General features: G+C 36.2%; 1 long non-coding RNA gene across 1 annotated transcript in view; it reads left to right on the top strand.

Moving 5' to 3' along the window:
• The window catches only part of LOC115272142, a 228181-nt gene that overhangs the window by 135576 nt on the left and 69800 nt on the right, over positions 1-22805 (top strand). Inside the window, exon 2 of the long non-coding RNA XR_003900269.1 lies at positions 5443-5510. This is a non-coding gene — a long non-coding RNA (uncharacterized LOC115272142). The remainder of the gene's footprint in view (positions 1-5442; positions 5511-22805) is intronic.

The following is a 22805-nucleotide window of genomic DNA, read 5'->3' as shown; positions in this document are numbered from 1 at the left end:
AGGCATGGGTCAATTGCCCATCCCTTTGACTCTTCATATTCAGGAGACAAATACTAATTATTCTAATGCCAGACTTTTAGAAAATACCATCAATGAAATCTGAGCTTTGAGGAAAGAAAATCTCTCCTCATGGGGGGAATTAAAATTCTAAGTAAATCTTTATCTAAACCATATTGTCGTTCCTGACTTCTTTAACTCCACTGGTCTATAATCAAGAGAGTGTTAGGCTAAATCAAGGTTTCACAACATCAGCACTACTGACATTTTGGGCTGAATAATTTTTATGGTGGTCTGCCAAGTACATTACAGAATGTTGAACACATCTCCAGCCTCTGCCCACCAGATGCCAGTAGCAGCTTTGCCCAGTGACCCCAATCCTGACCACCTGAAATGTCTATAGATGTTGCCAATGTCCCTTAAGGGGCAAATTGCCCTAGTTGAAAACTACTGGCCCAAAGGACTCTTGAAAACCACCTGCTTTACAAATCCTGTATTGGAGGGTTTGTATTTGATTTAGGATGTGGGTTATGTGCCACTGAATGTTTTGATGTTTTGTCTTCATTAAAAACAAACTTTAAGAGTCCCATCTTAACATCCTCTGGCACCTGAAATTAGGTTTGTTCTTCAGCTCATGTTTCCAGTGATGTCTTAGCAGCCCAGAGATTTGTAGGGCTCTCTAAAGATTGCTGCCATGAGCGACTGCCTATTGGCTTTCACCTTCATGCTCCTCAGCCTTTAGCCATTGGCCACACACCCATGACTTCAGAAGTAGAGCTTTGCTGAGGCCCTTGTTCATTTGAGAAGGAACAGTATTTCTTTGAAGCAGAACGTTTTTAATGGCTCTGCAATGTGGGCCATCTCCAGGGCTAATAAGCCCATTTGCACTTACACATAACACTCTACAACCAAGGGTCTCTCCTCATAAGTACACTTACATCTTACCCAGTCATACGTCAAAACATAACTATGGCGTCAGCAAAACAAATATAAGAACATCAGGAGATAAATCTTCCATACCTGTACTGTAGTATAAACTTGCATTTTAGAATATTATTGTAGGGTTCAGAAGGGGGTGATTTGGGAAGGGGAGCAGAGGAGAAATGTGATTGTATTATATTGTAACAGGACTAATATATACGTCTGCATATCTTATTATCTAAGAATATTGCAGATATATCTAAAATGCATATGAATTTCATTTTATTTTAATTATTGAAAAATATGATATTGATTGTGGGGATAAATTAGTGTTTGAATTTGAGCTATTCGAGCCATGGCTGAGTAAGGAAAATGGCTCATTAAAAGGCTTATCTAAGTGAAACTAATGCTGTGTTTTAATATATTTAAAAGACAGCTCTTACGAGACATTTTTTATAAAGTTATTTTCAAATTTTGTAGAAATTTCTGTTTTAATGGAGCCTGATCATATTTGTTAATCTGAATCCTCACTCATTAACTTAAATCATAAATTTAATGGAAAAATCATGCCTTTTACAACTATAAGGTGAGCCTGTATCAAAGATGTTAACATGATGATGAATGTGGGAACCATTAAAACTATTTCAGAAGACAATCACAAGAAGCATGGGTACATGGGAAATAAATTCTAAAATGAATATGGAAATATATTTTTAAAAAAGGGCCTGTCCACAGAGCAATAATCAGTTGTATTTCACTAGAAACAATTAATTTGCATTTTATTAACAAAAATGATCTGTATTAATATTTATCTATTCCTTACAAAGTTTAAAAATCTCTCAAAGCCAATACAAGATGTAGATGACCTTAATGATCGATGTAAACAAAACACCCATTAGCTTTTTTTTTTCACATCTTAAGGTCTTTCAATATTAGCCCTGACACTTTCTAAAACCAAAAGTTTTATATTGGAGTTTTATATTGGTAATTTATTAAATACCTCAAATATTTGCATTGCTAATCACTTAAATACAAGAAATGGAGTTCATTTAATCTCATTGGCCTCATGGAAATATTATAATCAATTTTTTTCATATAAATATCAGTAGATTATCATGTAATTAGTTTCTTAAGGGAAGCCATGCTAGACCATTGTGGCAAGATGTTTGTCACTTGTAAGTGTAAGTATTATATAAAATTCTAATGAAAGTACATTATTAAGAATGTTTTTAAATGGCATAATTAAGACATACAAGAATCAGTTCTTTACACTAGTGATGATATATTATATTTAATAATATAGATAATATAATATAATATAAATATTTTATTCTTTTAATGAAATGAGCTAACAATTTTATTTTCACATGGAAATTTTGAATATTTTAAATAGTATACTATGTTATTCAGCATATTAAATGTTGAATATTTCATTAAATAGACAATAAATATAAGCAACTATATTAAGCTCACACAATTTGATGCCGTATACCCATGGGGGTTTATGAGATTCCTGAAGAGAACCGAAATCTGATGCAAAATTGGAAGGAGTTATTTAAGATTTGGTTCTCTTCAGGAAACACTCCAAATTGTCTGAAAATTAACGGGACTTCAAAAAAATGGCTTAACGTTTCACAATGAAGAAGGCAATGATATCAAATCCCTGGGTCGGAAGCTGAAAAAAAAACAATAGCAAAACAAATTTAGACTTGAGATTAGCCAAAAATAAAACGTATGTCGCTGCACTTCCTGTCAAGATCACTGCCACACAGGTTGTACAGCAAATGTGCAATGAGGGTACCCCCTAGTGGTCAGATGCTAAAGCAACTTTTTAAATGACAGTCCTAAATCTACATGAATACGAAAATAGGAATTTAAGAGAACACTGTCAAAATAGAGGCAATACACATAAACAGGCAGGGCGCGTGGGTGGCTCAGTCGGTTAAGTGTCTGCCCTCAGCACAGGTCATTATCTCACAGTTCGTGGGTTTGAGCCCCACGCAGGGCTCTGTGCTAACAGGTCCAAGCCTGGAGCCTGCTTCAGATTCTGTGTCTCCCTCTCTCTCTGCCCCTCCCCACCTCAAGCTCTGTATTTCTGTGTCTCAAAAACAAATAAACATTTAAAAATACAATTAAAAAAAAGGAAAGCAGCTAAAAAAGGAGAAAAGTCTCTTAGCTTTCCCAATGCTTCCATTCCCTAAGCAGTTCCTATTAGCTAGGTGCACAGTTTAGTTTCACCCAGTGGTCACATTTATCACATACTAATATTTTGCCTTTTGTTTCCTCTGATTTAGGCAGTCTTTAATTCATAGTGTGAATTCTTCAGATTAAAACAAACCAAAAAATATCTTTATTTATGAGGTACTATTGTATACTTCATTTCATGCCAGAGCTAGTGTTTTGGGTTTTTTTTTTTTTTCCTGCTCTAAATTTGTTGTAGAGTCTTGTGAAGTTCTTTTCTGTTTCTCACTTTAGCATTAATATGACCACTAAGAATCTTCTTCTGCATGTAACCCGCTTTCTTAGATAGGCTCTGCAGAGTGAAAGGAAATGCCCACAACTCCCATCTGGGGCTTCAGTGCTGTTAGATGTTGCACAGACACTGTCCTGGGCATTGGTTGTCATCAAATGTGTGGAACTTCCACATTTTCTCTGGAAAGCATAAAAATTGCTTTTGGTGTTTTATATATGTGGTATATTTTATATGTAAGGTATATAGACATAAATAGATCACACACATAATACTGTATGTTGCGTATAAATGCCATTTGGTTTTTCTCATTTCAAAGTCCTCAATATTGATAGTTTACAGATATGTGTGGTGTTGTCCATCTTATTTTCCTAATTTAAGTTGGTACTTGAACCAGTAGCTAGGGCAAAACAAGAAAAAAATATACCTTTTAGAATGAATTATAAATTTTCTTTCTGTCTAATCTGTCATCAAGGAATTATTCCATCAAAGTCAAAAGTTTAAACATCACAGACATTCAAAATAATATAGTCTGTTTCCATACATTAATTAATAACTCAAACATAATTACCTTTATTCTGAACATAATTACCTTTGAATAGTATGACTACATGATTCACAGTATTTTACTGGGGAATGCATGAGATTATCTCCAAAGAGCCTAGCAGAGTAGCAAACACTTCATAAATAGTAACAATATAATATTTTTCTTCAGATGCTTTTAGGTATGTTTTTTTTAATCACCTCTTTATAATTGGTCCCATCAGACATAGGAGAGTGCAACAGATAGGAAGTTTCATGAGGAAAAGAAAGAGATCTTCTAAAATTGTGACCAAAATACCTTCCTTTGGTACATTTTACAAAGACCCTTGGCCATGAAAACTCGTTTTAGGGAAACAGGGAGTATAGGAGTGAGGACTCTCTGAAGCATCAGTCTCATTCCATTAATTATAAATACACACCTAGTGATCTGGTTTATTAGAAGGAAACTTGGCATATATTTCTTGATTATTTCATGCAAGCTGCTGAACTATACAAGTTGTGAAAGCAGGTTTTGTTACTGTGCCCTTGAAAGTACTTGGATGGAGATAGCAACAAAAGAAAGTAGAATTAATAACATGCATACAATATGTTATTATCTGTTGCACAACTGATAGATATGGATATATTCATCACTGCAAACCTTTTATTGACTTACATGTATTTGAGACCAAATAAAAGGTCACTGAGTAAAAATCTCAGAATAATGATCCACTTTTTTTTTATTACGAACTTTCCAATGGGATGCTCAGTCAAAACATAAGAAAAAATTGTCTGAAGTCATCCTATAGGATAAAAGTCATATTCAAAAAGTTTGTCCCTGAGCATTCATCTAATTAATAAAATAAAGAAAATTTTATATGTTAGTACTTTTCCAATAAATACTTGAAATATAAGTAATGTGTAATCTTTCTGTTTGACATTTGAAGTTTCAAGTTCTTCAGTATTTTCAGATCTTCAAATATAACTATCGTGTTTGCCTAGTTTCTAAGTGGTCATTGTTTGAAGATTAAGGAAAGCTAGTCACTTAATGTTACTCTCCACTTACATAATCAAAACATTTGTTTCTCCCTTCACCCCCCTGTGGAATCTAAAAATAGGCGTATTTTGGGGTGCCTGGGTGGCTCAGTCGGTTAAGCCTCCGGCTTCAGCTCGGGTCAGATCTCAAGTTCGTGGGTTTGAGCCCAGCATTGGGCTCTGTGCTGACAGCTAGCTCAGAGCCTGAAGCCTGCTTCTGGTTCTGTGTCTCCTTCTCTCTCTGCCCCTCCCCCTCTCATGCTCTGTCTCTCTCTATATCAAAAATAAACAAAACATTAAAAAATTAAAAATAAATAAATAAATAAATAAAAATAGGCATATTTTGGCACATTTCTTTTTAAAATCAATGGACTTCAGTATTGAATAAAACAATTTTATATAGTATTTAAAATGCACAGCGCATGGTTCAGTATTTAATCTTTTTTTCTCCAATATAATTATGCTATTTGATTCTAAAGTACAGATTTTTCTCTTAGATCTCATGAGACATGCAGTAATGAAAACCAATGTTGATGGTAAATGACACATGGCATCCTGAAAACAGGTAATTAAAAAAATTGATTTTAACAAAAATGTGAATTACCAATCTAGCATTGTGAAGGACTGTTAGTGTTCAATACCACACACTTTACCCGCATTCCAATTATGGCTCCGAGGTAGATAGAAATAATCTCATTTTAATAAAGCTCTCATTTGTAGCTTTCAGAGTCAGGATAAACACTTATGCAGTGATCAAAATAAAAGATATAACAAGTTTGGAGAGCAAAAGCAATTTTGGTTTGTAATACCAATAATATTTAGAATGACAAGTGGTCTTCTAAAATAAAATATAAACTAAGATCATGAAAAAACTCTTATAAACGATATGAGAAAAAAAGTTTATCTTGCACTACATATACAAATATATTACATACGCTGTAAAGTTACACTTAATATTTGAATTACCACACAAAGTGTAAATACTATTTACTTCTTTAGTTTCCATAATTCTTCATCCAAAGAGATTTTGTAGAGATTTACTTTGTATGTGTGTATGTGTCCTGTGTATGTGTTTAGAGAGTGCCATTGTTGTTTTGTTGTGTTTTATTTTCTTAATAGGAATTGATATTATGTTGTTCAATGTGCTCTTCAAACTATACCCCTGACGGTAACTGTGAAATGATCTCATAGAGCTGCATTGTTTAACATAAAAAACATCATTCCAGGGGCACCTGGGTGGCTCAGTTGGTTGAGCATCCAGCTTCAGCTCAGGTCATGATCTCAGTTCGTGGGTTTGAACCCCACATCAGGCTCTGTGCTGACAGCTAGCTCAGAGCCTGGAGCCTGCTTCAGATTCTGTGTCTCCTTCTCTTTCTCTCCCTCCCTTGTTCATGCTCCGACTCTCTCTCTCTCTCAAAAAAATAAATAAGTGTAAAAAATATTTTAAATATATAACAATAAAAAACATCATTCCATGCAATTTTTGAATATATATTATGTGTATTTCTTATATTAATTTTATGTATACTATAATTTAATAATTTTTTACTCCACAAAATTGTTATAATAGAAATTTTACCCATTCTTTTTGTCCTTAAGCAATATGCTTTTTTTGTTTGTTTGTTTGTTTCAAGGTTCTAAACTTTTAGAGACCTCTGCTTTGGTATAAAGCTAAGGAAAAAAAGTATTAACTTACATATGATTTCTGGGTGTGGAACTACCATACACACCTATCTGGAAACATTTGCCAAGAGACCAATTTATAATATATTCAAAAACTATGATTCTTCATTTCAAAACTATTGTTTAAGAGTTATGACTCTTTGGTCCTTATCCTGGTCATGTTTGTGGGGCTTGTGAAAACTGGGGTTGTCTAAATGTTTGCTTACAAGGGTCAGGAAACATGGGGCCAGAGTGTTGTAACCTCTCTCGCCTTTTCCCTCATGAGATGTCTCTGATGCATGAACTCCTTTGTGCTGATCCTTTAAACAAAGCTTATCTAACAGCTATTCCCGAGTATCAACTGGCAAGGAAGCTAAGATGTATTGATTATCTTTTTATTTCAAACTATGCCTTAATTAAATGAATTTTCTCTGACATATGGTTTCATGTTCTGCTGGGCTGGGTTTCCAATAGATCAGATGTAGTGCTGGAACACAGATTTCCATATACTTGTTTTCTAATAAAATAAGTGCTTTATTGGAAATCCCAACGGTGAAAATGCTTAATTAAAATCTGGAGTGAAATTTGAAGGTATAAACAGGCTGTTGAAATGGCGATCAGTATGCCTCTTTTCAGAGCCTCCTCCTCTAACTGTAACCCACGTTTGTCTTTGTACCTTTTATAGTTTGGATTTCATGTTCTTCCTCACCTGGAAATCTGCCTCAACACCTTCACATACTCGAATGAGCAGCATAAATCCAATCCCCAAAGCACTGTTGAGTAAGAGGTTCCTTGAGAATATAGAAGCGAATGTAATGTTACAACCCACAGCACAAAAATAAACCAAAGTTCTCCAAAATGTGCCTCTGTTTCCTCTCCCCCCATCTCCTTATATTCTTCTTTCTCTATTTCAAAGGCTCTCCCACTCCTGTCCCCAAACTCCCTCTATCCTGGGTCTCTATGCCACTTGTTCAGCCTCCCTCAGCTTCCAGGATCTCCTCCCCGCCCCCTTAATCCTTTTTCTTATATAAAACAATTCATTCCTGCCAAAATCACTCCAATTTGCATACTTACACCCTCACTTAGAGAAATTGGGATCTTCAGAAAATATGATATTTTAGAGGTAAAATGAATTCTAACAATGTGTGGGTGTTTGCACTTGCACGCATTCTTTGATCTGTCGCATCCCAGTCATCATGCATTTATAAAGAGCTGTCACGCCCCAGAGAGCAGTATTTTCTTGCTAGCACTTATCAGTGTGTACTGAGGAGACTCCTCCATGCGAAAACAGAAGTTAACATCACATCACATCCTTATCCTGAAAGCAGTTATATTCCAGTGGGGCCATGGTTTGGACCCACCTGTATGACCTCTTGAAGTTTTGGGGTCCGTCTGCCTTTTTATACAGATCCTGGTCCCTTCTTTTTCTTTTATGTCTGACAGTACAGAAGCTGACTCCATTCTTTATCCACAACCTATCTTTTTGGATTGCTGAACATCAACTTTTCCCACAATGCTTAGGTACACTTTACTCTTTCAATGGACCCAGACTTTAGTTTGCTGGCTCAGATAATGCATTTCAGCCCATTTTAAGTTTGTTCTGATAGGTTAGCTTGAAAGACCGGAGAAGTGCACTAGCCCACATGGTAAGAAATATTTATCTAAAGATTAAAAATTTTTAAATAAGCTTAGCCCCTACAAATGCCCAAGTCATATATGGTTTGACCTCTTCTCTAACTAAGACACAGTATCCCACTTTGATTTCCTGGGTCATAGTTTTCTCATCTTGAAACTACAGTAGTGAACTGAATAATCTTCAGTGTATCTTCCAGCTATAAAATGTGACTTTTCATTGCACAAGTCTATGTTTAACTCCATGTATCTAACTATCTAAGCCTAGTCTATGTGTATGTGTGTGTGTGACATAGAAGACTGACATTTTTCTTTATGCAGCTTCAGGTTCAAGGGAAATGAGAGGGTGGAAGGAGAGACTGACAGAGACAGATATTTCCAATTTCTCTGTGATAAGCTTTTCCCACCCAGCCTGAATGAAGCTCTTTCATGATTTTCTACATGTCTCTACCTGTCCAACTACATGCTCTTTGAAGTCAGTATCTCTGTTCCATAATAGAATCAATTCTTTCACTAAGAACCATCAACTTCCTATTTGTTCCATATCGTCTGCAAAAACCGAATTTCTTAATGGATCAAGACTTCTATTTTTGTAGAATATTAAAAAAAAAAACCACCACAAAGGAGAAAATATCCGTTGGCTTTTTAAATAAATTTTTTTCCCTCATACTTGCAGATATTACTGTTTGGTTATTGTTATTCTTTTTTTTAAACTTATGTTCATGAAGACCTCAAGTAAATGACATTTAGGTTAAGGGAGAGCTCTTCATTCCTCCTCTAAAGCTATTCCCTCTGCACTGTCATCTCTTTTAAATTATAAGCCCTTGGGTCTCTTTTTTTATTCCATCCAACTATCTTTTGCCCAAACCTGTCACTGTTAGCTTCACGTCACCTGCAATACTCTGCCCCTTCCCCAGAACTCCTGCCATGGCTGTCTTTGGTGTGCCCAGCTCAGTATTCATATATCACTGTCATTCTGATCTCATGTTGATGAAATTGACAATGATTGTTTCCTGTACATAAATAGAAAAAAGGAAGATCCTATAACAAAACAATGCTTCTCTAAAAGCTGTAGCCAGTAATGGAAATCCAGTCGCATCTCAGCTTGGCAATTCTAGAATTTCAAATAGAGGCCTTTTCCCTGATAGCTTTATGCCAGGCCGATCTGTCTGACACTGTTATTTCCCAGAAGTTTACCTGTCTGCACACTGTGTAGAGTCGTTCTTCGGCAAGTGTGCACCTCTGTGCTAGGACTGGGAGGGAAAGAATTAAACTTGCTGAAAATAAGCATTTATTTATTTATTTGACAGTTGTTACAAAGATAAGGTCATGCCTGTGTAGCTGTGCTTCAATTAATGAAACCTGATTACACATGTGAATTAGGGGATCAGCTTTTGCATTATGGAAGGGATTATTCATATCACAAAAGAATTCACGGCAGGATTCCATTAGAAAGTGACTACTGCTTTTAAAATCAAGCACTCTAAGATCACATAGATTCAGGTCCTCCCCACATTACTTTCGTTCCAACTGTATTTTACTAGCTATATGCTCAGCAGACACATATCTATATATCTATATATATGCATGGATACATATAAACACAACAGACATGTATCAATATGTATCTATTTATATCTGTTCATATATATAAATGTGTATGTATCTATACATATCTATGTGTATATCTATACATAGAGATATAAGCCTGTTGTGTGTGTATACACACACACACACACACACACAGACACGCAGGTATATATACACACATAACTCAGAGATATAGCAGATTTGGTTTCAGACCACCACAATAAAGTAAATATTGCAATAGAGTCAAAAGAAATTTTTCAATTTCCCAGGGCATATAAAAGTTATGTTTACACTACACCATAGTCTATTAAGTATGCAATTGCATTATGCCTAAAAAACCATGTGCATACATCGACTAAAAATACTTACTTGCTAAAAAGTGCTTACCATCATCTGAGCTCTCAGCAAATCATTAACTTTTTGCTGGTGGAGGGTGCTGCCTCAGTGTCGATGGCAGCTGACTGTTCAGGATGCTGGCTGCTGAAGGCTGGGGCGGACATTTCTTAAAAAAAGACAACAGTGGAATTTGCTGCATTGACCGACTCTTCATTTTATTAATGATTTCTCTGTAGCACGTGATACTGTTTGATAGAATTTTACCCACAGTAGAACTTCTTTCAAAATTGGAGTCAATCCTCTCAAACCCTGCCAAATGCTGTACCAACTAAGTTTATGTGATATTCTAAATCCTTTGTTGTCGTTTCAACAATCTTCACAACATCTTCCCCAGGAGTAGAATCCAGCTCTAGAAATCACATTTTTGGCTCTTCCATGAAAAACAACTCTTCATCCATTTAAGTTTTATCATGAGATTGCAGCAATTCAGTCATATCATTGGGCTCCACTTCAAATTCTAGTCCTCTTGCGTTTCCACCACATCTGTAGTCACTTTCTCCACTGAAAGTTTGAAACCCTCAAAGTCATCCTTGAGGGTGGAAATCAACTTCTTCCAAACTGTTCACTTTGAGTCTTTCCATGAATCACAAATGTTCTTAATGGCACCCACAATGGCAAATCCTTTCCAGAAGATTTCTAACTTAAAGCCAAAATTATTCTTTGCTCCATGGACTGCAGAATAGATATTTTATGAGCAGCATTAAACAACATTAATCTCAGTGTACATTTCCATCAGCTCTTAGATGATCAGGTGCATTGTCAATGAGCAGTCATATTTTGAAAAGAATCAGTTTTAATGCTTGTTTATTTATTTTGAGAGACAGGGAGAGAGAGTAAGAGAGAGAGAAATTGCACGCATGCACTGGGGAGTGGCAGACAACGGAGAGAGAGAATACTAAGCAGACTAGATACTATCAGCAGAAGGCCTGATGGAGGGCTTGATCCCACCAGCTGTGAGATCATAACTTGAGCCAAAATAAAGAGTCAGACACTTAAATGAATGAGCCACCAGGTGCTCAAAGAATCATTCTTCTGAACAGTAGATCTCAATGTTGGGCTTAAAATATTCAATAAACCATGTTGTAAACAGATGCTCTGTCATCCAGGCTTTGTTATTTCATTTATAGAGCAGGGCCAGAGTAGATTTAGCAGAATTCTTAAAGAACCTCAAGATTTTCAGAATGTCAGTGATCATTGGCTTCAACTGAAAGTCCCAGCTACACTTAGCCTCTCATAAGAGTCAGCCTGTCCTTCCAAGCTTTGAAGCCAGGCATTGACTTCTCTTCTCTAGAGTCCTAGATGGCATCTTCTCCCAATAAGGCTATTTCACCTGCATTAAAAATCTGTTGTTGAATGTGCCCACCCTTTATTAATTATTTTAGCTAGATTTCTGGATAATTCGCTGCAGCTCTTACATCAGCACTTGCTGCTTCACCTTGCATTTTTATATTACACAGAAAGCTTCTTTCCTTAAACTGCTTGAACAAATATCTGCTATCTTCAAACTTTTCTTCTGCAGCTTCCTCACCTCTCTCAGCCTTTATAGAATTGAAGAGAGGGGTTCTTGGGTGACTCAACTGGTTAGGTGGCTGACTCTTGGAATGGGCTCAGGTCATGATCTCACAATCATGAGATCAGGCCCTGCATTGGGCTCCGTGCTGAGTGTGGAACCTGCTTGAGATTCTCTCTCTCTCTCTCTCTCTCTCTCTCTCTCTCTTTCTCTCTCTCTCTTTCTCTCTGGTCCTCCCTTGCTCACACACACACACACTCTTTCTCTCAAAATAAATAAACATTAAAAGAAAAAAAAGAAGAGTCAAAAGAGTTAGCCCAACTTTTGCTCTGGATTGGGCCTCGACTTAAAGGAAATAGTGTGTCTCATTTGATTTCCTGTGCAGACCACTAAAACTTTCTCCACACCAGCAATCAAGCTGTTTCTCTTTCTTACCTTTCATGTGTTTACTGAAGTAGCACTTTGAATTTCTTTCAAGAACTTTTCTCTGCATTTACAACTTGGCTACTAGGTATAAGAAGACTAGCTTTTGGCCTCTCTGGCTTTTGGCATACCTTCCTCACAAAGCTTGATCATTTCTAGCTTTCAATTTAAAGTGAAAAATGTGATCCTTCCCTTCACGTGGACACTTAGAGGACATTGTAGGGTTATTAACTGGCCTAATTTTCAATATCGTTGTGTCTCTGGGAATAGAGATGCCTGAGGAGAGGGAGAGAGATGAGAGAATGGCCAGTCAGTGAAGCAGTCGGGACACACACGCATTTATCAGTTAAATTTGCTGTCATATTGGGGCATATTTCATCATGCCCCAAAACAATTATGATAGTAACATCAAAGATCATTGATCACAGATCACCATAGCAAATATAATAATAATGAAATAATTTGAAATGTTACAAGAATTATCAAAATTTGACACAGTAACAAACACACAGTGAGCAAATGTCAATAAACTTGCTAGAGGCAGGGTTGCCACAAAAGTTTAATTTGGAAGATATACAATATCTGAAAAGCACAATAAAACAAGGCATGTTTATATCTGCTTTCAGGAAGAAAGATGGATATTATGTGAAGACATAATAATAATTTTATTATAGCAAATAGTATATTGAAAGAACTCAGTTTTTCTTTAATTTTCACACCTTTTGCTAGAATATTAAGATTAGTAAGAATTAATTTTTTGTTTGTTTTAGCTTTTCTGCTTCTGGAAACTAAGAGAATACTTTGCATCAGAAACAAAGTGAAAGTGTGGAACAGAATCAGATCTCTGAATCATTTTTATTTATAAGAGTAGCATTACTATACAGCTTAATTAAATTCCACACCCAGGAATGGAGTTTTCAGGAAATCCTATATCTAAAAAAGTAGAAGGAGAAAATTATAAAAATAGTCCAAGCTTCTGTGAATGAAAGACAGTTTCATAGTGACCTTTAAAGTTTTTGTTAGTTTGTTTTTACTATGTTCCTTGAGCCTAGATTTCTTGGTTGAGTGTGGATTTCAAATAAACTCTTTAAAAATGACTCAGTTTTATGGAATTAGCTATACTGTAATTCCATAAAACTCAACTCTATATACATTATTTAATTCCATTAAATTTCAACTCTATAAAAAAAACTTTCCTGGAAAAGATATGGCTTTTTCTAAACTTGTTTTGTCATTATAGGCGATACATTCTCCAGATTGTTTTCAACAAAGACTTGGCTTTTTAGCACATTAATTATCTAACAAATAGTAGTAAGGGGAGAGTGAAGCTTTATTGCATAATATTGATGCCTTTGAGTAAAATGAAAATACTGCAGGACTTGGAGGAGACTATCCGGCTTATTGTGATAGTTCTGATACTAGAAAAATGTGTCACTCTAACTTCCTAGGGTTAAGAATGTCTGTATTTTATAGGGTAAATATCTGTATTTTATTTACCACGTGTGTTAAATGAGGGCAATACCAACCTTACACAGCTCACAGAATGTGATAACAATCTGAAAACTGATTTCAAACCATTTGAAAGTACAAAAACAATTTCTCAAAAATAGTCTGAAACAAGAAAAAGTATTTTAATATCTATTTAAAGAGAAAGATATAAGCACCAGTACATCTAAGATCTATAATAGGGTGGTCTAGAATAATTTTGATCTTAAGAAGAATTAAGCACTTCATCACTGTGGGTCATCCTAGACATGTAGAGCTATTATTAGCCTCTAAATACACCCTCAACAACTTGAAACTAAAAAAACAGAAGCCCTATATATTTCCACATTGTCTAATATGTACTATAAATATGTATAAAAGTTGATGGAGAGTAATATCATATAGGAATATTTTCTGGGTCTCATAATTTAATCACAATCCACCTAAGATATAGGCTCTGGGAATTAAACACAAATTAAAGAAACCTACCTTGACAGAGAAGACAAACTCCCTCCCCCCACACATACAAAACATCATTTCAGGGACAACAGATGGGGTAGCTGATGAATTCATCTTTCTATAATTTTCTTCCATTGTCCCCTGTTTAGTTACAAATTAAACGTCCTGATTGATGGGGTATGTTGTCCTTGAGATTAACCTCAACTGGTTAGAACATGTTGCCTGAAAAGCCAGAGATAAGAGTTTATGGCACCAAAAGAGCCAGATGGCTTTTCATTATTCCATAGCTTGAGTGAATAAGAACAATACCGTCAACTCAGGAAGCAGGTCGGATTAATGGCCTGCCCATGCTGATCAATCCTTCTTCATAGTCTACAGGAATGACACTGCATGCAGTTTCTCATTGGTTCCTGCCCTGCTCTTCTATTTTACATATGTCTTCACAGGCTTTCCTTGAGGCTCATCTTACTCTACTAATATTCTGAATAACTCCCCTTAAAGGATGCAAGCCTTTTATATTTTTTATACCCTAACTAACTTATACAGTTAATTGCCTTTTTATCAATGAGACTCTTTTAAACTTATATAATTCTTATGAGCCTACATACATATCTGCATGTGTGTATGCATATGTACACATATATATAAAGCTTTTGTTTCCTTGTATGTTGATCCTTTATCTCTTTATATATATTTATTCTGAATATTATATATATGACAATACATCTGTATTTAATTTATATACGAATATATAACTAATTTTCTCTCTATGTAGATTAATCATTGTAACTTAAAATATGTATATATGTATATTTAGGATCACATATTCATCAATTTTTTTAATAAAATATTTTTTGAAGGGCACCTGGGTGGCTCAGTCAAGCATCTGAGTCTTTTTTTTTTAAATTCCTTCTTAATGTTTTCTATTTATTTTTGAGAGACAGAGAAAGGCAGCATGAGCAGGGGAGGGTCAGAGAAAGAGGGAGGTACAGAATCAGAAGACAGGCTCCAGGCTCTGAGCTGTCAGCACAGAGCCTGGTACAGGGCTCGAACCCACAAACTATGAGATCATGACCTGAGTCAAAGCCAGACACTTAACCGCCTGAGCCACCCAGACGCCCCAAGCATTGGAGTCTTGATTTCAGACTCAGGCCATGATCTTGCAGTTTGTGAATCTGAGCCCCACATTGTTCAGCTGTGCTGACAGGGCGAAGCCTGCTAGGGATCTCTCCCTCTCTCTGCCCCTGTCATGCCCATTCTCTCCTTCTTTCTCTCAAAATAAATAAATAGACTTAAATTTTTAAAAATAGGGGCGCCTGGGTGGCTCAATCGGTTAAGCCTCCGACTTCGGCTCAGGTCAGATCTCACGTTCGTGGGTTTGAGCCCCGCATCAGGCTCTGTGCTGACAGCTAGCTCAGAGCCTGGAGCCTGTTTCAGATTCTGTGTCTCCTTCTCTCTCTGACCTTCACCCTCTCATGCGCTGTCTCTTCTGTATCAAAAATAAATAAAACATTAAAAAAATTTGAAAATAAAATATTTTGTGAATTTTACATATTCAGTATTTTAAATGTTTAAATATTTAAGATACTGAAATTTAAACTATATAAATAAAGCAAGTTTTATGAAAAAAAATGTGTCTTACAAACTTATGACTCCAATTTCCTACTACACAGATTAGGAAGTCTTTGCTTTTGATTAGGACATTTTTGATTCCAGCATCTTTGGTGAGGGGAAATAGTCACTTAATATCTGTGTGTACATGTGTTTTAATGTATAGGAGATGTGCCTCTGGAATAGCAGACATTCACATATATAAGAAAATATTTTTTATGCTTTGATTTTAAAAAAACACTGATTATTTTTCTTTTTTTCCCATATTAAACCAAGTAATTATTCTTCTTTGTGATTCACTTATCTATCAGAAATATAGTGGTTAAGCATAATGCTCATGCCAGATAATATGCTAGGATATAAAGATGATACCTATGGATATAAGTTAGAAATACTGGCTTCCTTTTTATTTCTCTATGACCTTCTAGCTATTTGGGAGTGATTTGTCTTCTTGCTCATCTCTGGCCTTCAGAGCATGCATTTGGCCTAAAATGTTTCTTTTTAAAACTTAGATTTTTGCTTCTTGTCTAAGTTCATGTGCTGATTTTCTTTCACTCTGTAGAGCTTTCCTTGATATCTTTTATAAATGAACCACCATTATCTAGTTAAAATTTCACTGTTACACACATTATAATTTGTACTAGATTGTAATTCTTCCTTATTGTTTCAAATGCACTGTATGCTGAAACAGATAAACTTGGACACCAGTTAAAGTAGGAAGGACAGAATTTAATCAGTCATATACTGTTGCAATGGGGAAAAGAAGCCAGCATGAATAGAACTCAACCTTGATTTGTACAGAGGTAACTGGACATTTTAAAGGGCAAATGAGGGACTAGGGAAGGGAATTGGCAGGGACCCAGTAGAGTCAGGGAAGTAAATATAATTTTCTAAGTTAAAAGGGCTGGTTGGTCCATGTGAAACCCATCTGGGTTTGGTAACTGGTACTTACCAGAGTTAGGCTCCTATCCTCCCACAAAGGCTGGGAAACAGACCCTATCTTCAGGAGTAGGCTGGAACAAACAACAAAGTCCACTGGCAGCCTTAAATTTTCTCAGGCAGGCACTCAGAAGGGGGAGCTGGATCATTCTAGAGATGGGGCCTTGAGCTGTTAGCAACTATGTTAGTGTTCTTCATAGGCCAAGATTAGATTCTTGTCAAGAAGAGAATTCAGAAGAGCCTGGCAAGAGTTTGGTTAAAGATGGGATCTTTGTCGGTATTCATGTAGAAAATTTAGAAAATATGAAGAAAACAGTTAAAGCTTCCAAGCACCCAAGCCCAGCTAACCAACTATTGCTATTTTTATGTATTTTCTGTTTCAGTGGACATAACATGCTAGTCTGAGGATTCTAAAGGTGGAGGATGACTAGTGTCCCAAGGCAGTGGGTTCCGCAGAGTGAGGGATGGTTTGGGGAGAGCTAACCGCATTTCTTCAGTGGTGTCCTCAGTGACCTGACTCTTGAGGACCGAACATAGAACCAGTGGCAAGCATGCCGTATGATGTCATTTAAAGAGAAGTTATTTCATAGGGCTTCTGCTAGAAAGTATGTGGGCTTTTAAAAGAGACCGTTCACAAAGAGCGAAGGTAGCAGAAGCCAGAGACTAAGGTGGGAACAGAAGCAGCCTGTTGAAGTAGAGTCAGTTTGGGAGTCAAAATCTGAAGGATCCCCAAAGCATCCTCCATGTATATCAAGAATGTTCCCATGTGAGAGTGTTTCCTTATTAATTAACCACAAAGCCAAAGGAATGCAGAGAAAGTAGACAAAGAAGAGGCACTGCCCGGCTCACCCTGCTTTCCTCCCTTGAGAACCAGAGAGTTCCGGAGCAAATGAGATTAGGAAAATAAGGCCCTAATTGGGAAGTCTGGCTCAGAGGTGCTATCTTTGAATAAAAATCAAAGTGATGAATCATGTACTCTAATTTCATAATCAGGACTAAGATTTGTTAATTAAATTGACCCATAGCCTTCTATTATTTATGAATGACAAGAAAAAATATGGGGATTTGCTGGTGCTTTCAGTCAATGGCAGAGGGGAAATGTCCCCCTCTGAAACCATTGTGAAGTGAAAGTGGGTGACAAAAATAAATGGTTTCCAGAATTGCTTTGCAAAACTCAACTTTCTGAAACACACCATTTGCAAACACATATCATTTTATCAGTGTTTATATCAGTACACAGTTATAACTGTAGACAAGTGTTGTAGATCTAAAAGTTATAATATGTGCCTCTAATCTCTCATTTTTTTATTATATCCAAATAGCCTTAAATATCTTGCTTTTGTTTGTTCTATGAAGATATTTCTCCTCTCATCAATATATTAAATATAAAGTCATGTTAGATTTCTATTGCATATAATTTTTCCATATATATGCACAAATGCATGTGTATGTGTATATATAAATATAGATAAAATTTACAAGCATAAATAGCATGCCTCTTTACAATAGTCTTTTCTGCAAATATTAGTAAAAATCTAAGCCATGTCATGTCCTGAAGGAAAATGAAAATAAAACCTGAACATAATTTGTTTTAATTTCAACAACCCTCCAAAGGTGATATAAGGAAGAAATCAGTTTCTGCTCTGTGTTAGCTAAGCTCTTTAAACTGAATGAAATTTTGTACATTTGAGATCTTCCTAATGTTGACATGGAACTATGGAACTACTTATTCTTCTGGTGCCAGGGCCGTGAAAACAAGTGCCACTTCATAGAAAGAAGTTTTCTCTTTCATTATAAAGTTGTATCTTCAGGTAGTCAGGTACTATAAGCTTTAAATGTAAAACAAGTTGTTGGAAATTGATTTTAATACAGTAACGGTTAGGACCCAAATAAAAAGGCTGTATTTTAATTGAGGTCATAATGGACCTTTGGCTATATAATTTAAAATATGTTTCCTGTGCCCAGATATCCCAGTAATCCCTAAATGCCTGAGTACTCAATTGAGATGTTGTCAGGAATATGAATGCCTTACAACCATAACTTGGGAGCAGTCTGCAGTAGCATTAGGTCCCCAGTGTTTGTCTTTCTGATGCACTTGTGTGATCACCTGTCCTCTCTTATACACGTCAGTAACTGGGTTAGTCAGTTATAAACAGAGTTAACGGACTATAGGAAGAGTAATCTTCCTGTAAGGGTTCACTCTCTTTGCTTGATCGGATATCCAAAAGTGGGTGGATTCTGGCTTTGGTTTAGCAGCTACTTCAACCTGTTACATCTGTGGTTTGTACAGGAGTCTCGGCCTTTCGCTCCTGATCTCAATATGGCTACTAAATTTTAAGCCTTCACACCCACATTCTAGATAACAGACAGAAGAAAAAGTTTGAGACCAAAAGGGATTTCTAATAATTCCTTCCCTTCTACTTCTGTTAATATCGCATTATTTACACATGTCTACAAAGAAAACAGAGAAAAAGGAGTATTTAATTGGGCACACTTCCACCTATAATAACTGTGTGTGATGGGTGACGGTAGTGGTGGTAGTGATGCAGAAATGGGTTCTCTTAGAAGGGGAGAATTATAATTGTTAGACAATTAGTATTCTCTGTCTTTTGGCTAACCCTAATGGAAGGCCCTGGTTTGTTGGCTACAAATACTAACAGAACCCGACCTGACTATTCTCTGCCTTCATGCACTACTTAAGAGTAGCAAAGTTCCAACCATCAAGGGCGCTATTATCTAGGAGTCTCTCCTTTCTTCATCAATGGCTCAAGGAAAAGCATCTGGTAACAATAAAGTTTGTAATTGTTTTATCCATACCCTGGGCATTCACTCAAGGTCTCCATTGAAATGTCACTCAGTTAGAACAAATGGGGGGTTCTTTTTCAGTTGAAACTTTGCCCTACATTGATCTAACATATTCAATTGATGAGTGTTTTTATAAGAATAATAGAGCAGGGGTGCCTGGGTGCCTCAGTCGGTTAAGCATAGGGCTTCAGCTCAGGTCATGATCTCACAGTTCGTGGGTTCGAGCCCCGCTTCAGGCTCTGTGCTGACAGCTAGCTCAGAGCCTGGAGCCTGCTTCAGATTCTGTATCTCTGTCTCTCTCTGACCCTCCCCTGCTTGCACTGTCTCTCTCATCTCTCAAAAATAAATAAAAAACATTAAAAAAAAAAGAATAATAGGACAATAGTAGAGAGTTCCCAGGCTTCAGAGCAGCTCTTCATAAAAAAGGAAGCACACACAATTCAGTGGCATTAAAGGATCTTGTTATCATCCTACAGCCTGTTTCTGTCACTCTCTATTTTCTTCCATTCTACTCTTGCACCAATGTGGGGATTCAGTGACTCTGACATTTCTATAATCAATCTGTTTCTCATCTTCTTCGATTTCAGTGTTTTCTGTATTCATATGACTCTAGTGTTCAATGATGTGTTAACAAGCTCATTTAAAAAACAACCTAAGATCTACAGCCAAAATTTTGGCTATCACTTACCATAGAGAGTCACAATTTATATTTGTATTTTAAACATTCTGGGAAAACATGTAATTAAAGAAATCGATTCAACTTTATTTAAATCAGCATTTCCTATATTTGTGTTATGATGGAAATAATTTTTTTTTGCTTAGGAACATTATGTAGAAAGTTCCATGGAAGGTTTTTAAATGAAGTTTATTCTACTTCAAGTGTTTATGCTTATTGCATGCTTACTCTTTCTTTATGACATCTACATATCATTAAATTTAATATTCCTCTGTATTTTAAAACAATGTTAATGTTTATGTATTTTTGAGAGACAGCGAGAGACAGAGTGTGAGCAGGGGAGAGACAGAGACAGACAGACAGAATCTGAAGCAGGCTTCAGGCTATGAGCTTTCAGCATAGAGCTTGACACAGGGCTTGAACTAACAAACCATGAGATCGTGTTCTGAGCTGAAGTCACTTAATTGACTGAGCCACTCAGATGCCCCAATCTCCCTCTATATTTTAAGACAAAAATCTAATAATACATATGTATTGCCTATTGGCAATTTTCTTTTCTTGTTCAGGCACCTAAACCTGGTTCAATCAGTTGTGGCTTGAGCCATGGGACCATGAATGACAAATGAAACAGTAGGACATATGTGAGCACTTATATGAAACCTATGTGTAAGAAACCTTTTTCCAGGAAAGAGTTTCACAAGAGCTGTGGAATATTATATTCACTCAGGGAACCACTCTCTCCTTTTCAGTATAAACTCTGATGTTCCCAATGAATCTGAAGTCTCAGTCCCCCATGACTCCTATAAATAGTAGGTCAGATTGGGAGAATAAATTGAATAAACTCTCACAAACATTTCTCAATAAAATAAGGGGAAAGTGTAACTGTAGCCTGAATAAGAATTACATGTAGATTTACTAAGCTTTGGGGTCCTCTTGGTTGAAAGACATTTCCAAAGGAAAAAAAATCAATATTAAACTACATTTGATATATTTCTTTGCTAAAAGCCACAACTTCCAGTATTCTAGAGAGAAATGATTTATAACTATTACATCCAACAAAATGTTCTTTTTGGCCCTGAAATCTGATAATTTGGTTTTACATGGTGACTGCGCTTCCAGAAATAAAACTCCTGTCCATCACCATTATTATTATCAAGGATAGACTGAGAAGTGCTACAGAAAGCATAGCACATTTTCCCTGCTTTACTCATGTGTGATAATTGCAAAGTTTTGGAAATGTATTAGCTACATAAAAAGAAGAATGAAGACCTTAAAGCTGTTTTAGGTAGAAATGAGCAAGGAACCTTGGTTTTCTATCTTGGGAGCACTTTTCTTGGTATATTCTATAATATATTTCATCTTGGCCTTGCAGATATATTTTTGAATATTTCAACCTGAAAACTGTCTTGCGAATGCTTTATCAGCCTGCCTTCCTGTCCACACTAGGACCTGATGCATATTGCAAGTGAAGGGTAGAGAATGAGAATGTAGCCCCTTTTCAATTCTCAATTTCTAATTCTTTTTTTTTTTTTGTCTTTCTGAGTAAGTCATGTTTGTATGTTTTGCATATGGATATCTTAAGGCAAAAGACTTTTTATCAATTGTAATAAATGCATCATTCTGATGGGGGATATTGATAATGGGAGAGGCTATGCATGTATGGGGATACAAGATATAAGGAAATCTCTGTACTTTCATTTTTGCCAGGAACCTAAGCCTGCTCTAAAAAATAAAAGTCTATTAGAACGAAAGACTCTTCTAGAAATTCTACTATGAACAAATCATTATCATTCAGCTCTTGTACAAGAATTACTAAGAAACTAGAGGTGGTTACCAAATGAAGAAAGGGACAATTCTAATTATATTATTAATTATATTAATGTTTATTGGCCTTGCTGGCCCACCTTATTTTGAGCTGAAGCTGCCAGGAAAGATATGTAATGATATTATATCAGAAGTGGGATTCCTTCCATATGTCTTCCTAGGAGGAGAATCCATTTTCAGCTCATATTGCAATTAAAAAATTACTCCTTTTGGGGTGCCTGGGTGGCTCAGTCAGTTAAGCATCTGACTTTTGAGTTCAGCTTGTCTCATGATCTCCTAGTTCTTGAGTTCAAGCCCCACATGGGGCTCTTCACTGACATCATAGAGCCTGCCTGGGATACTGTCTCCCTCTCTCTCTGTCCCTCCCCTTCTTACTTTCTATCTCTCCCTCAAAATAAATAAAAAAAGAGAAAGAAAAGAAAGAAATTACTCCTTTCCAGCAAATGGAGATCATAATACCCACCTCCTTTCTGTTTAGCTATAGACCAATCATAAGTTGGGCGCGTGCGCGCGCGCACACACACACACACACACACACACACACACACACACACATACACACAAGCAGAAATTAACCCCACACAGTATGGAGACTTCAGCTAAAGAGAGAGCAAATGTACTAAGTAAATATGAAGGAGATATCATTTCCCAAGCTGTTGTTATTGATGATAAGAATTTAACAGAACATAATGAAGGGACCTAATATCTTTAAAAACATTGTTGATGAAGGGTCAATACTTGAATGAACCTTAAAAAGGTCATGTGAACAAAGGTTAAAAATCTTCAAGAAGTAATGAATAATCTAATATGAGAAAGTGCCATCCTAGCACAGACTGATGTGAGCTTAG

This window comes from Suricata suricatta, chromosome 11 (genome assembly GCF_006229205.1).
Source record: "Suricata suricatta isolate VVHF042 chromosome 11, meerkat_22Aug2017_6uvM2_HiC, whole genome shotgun sequence".
Lineage (NCBI taxonomy): Eukaryota > Metazoa > Chordata > Mammalia > Carnivora > Herpestidae > Suricata > Suricata suricatta.
The sequence above is the reverse complement of the archived record's forward strand: the minus strand, read 5'-3'. Positions and strand labels throughout refer to the sequence as shown.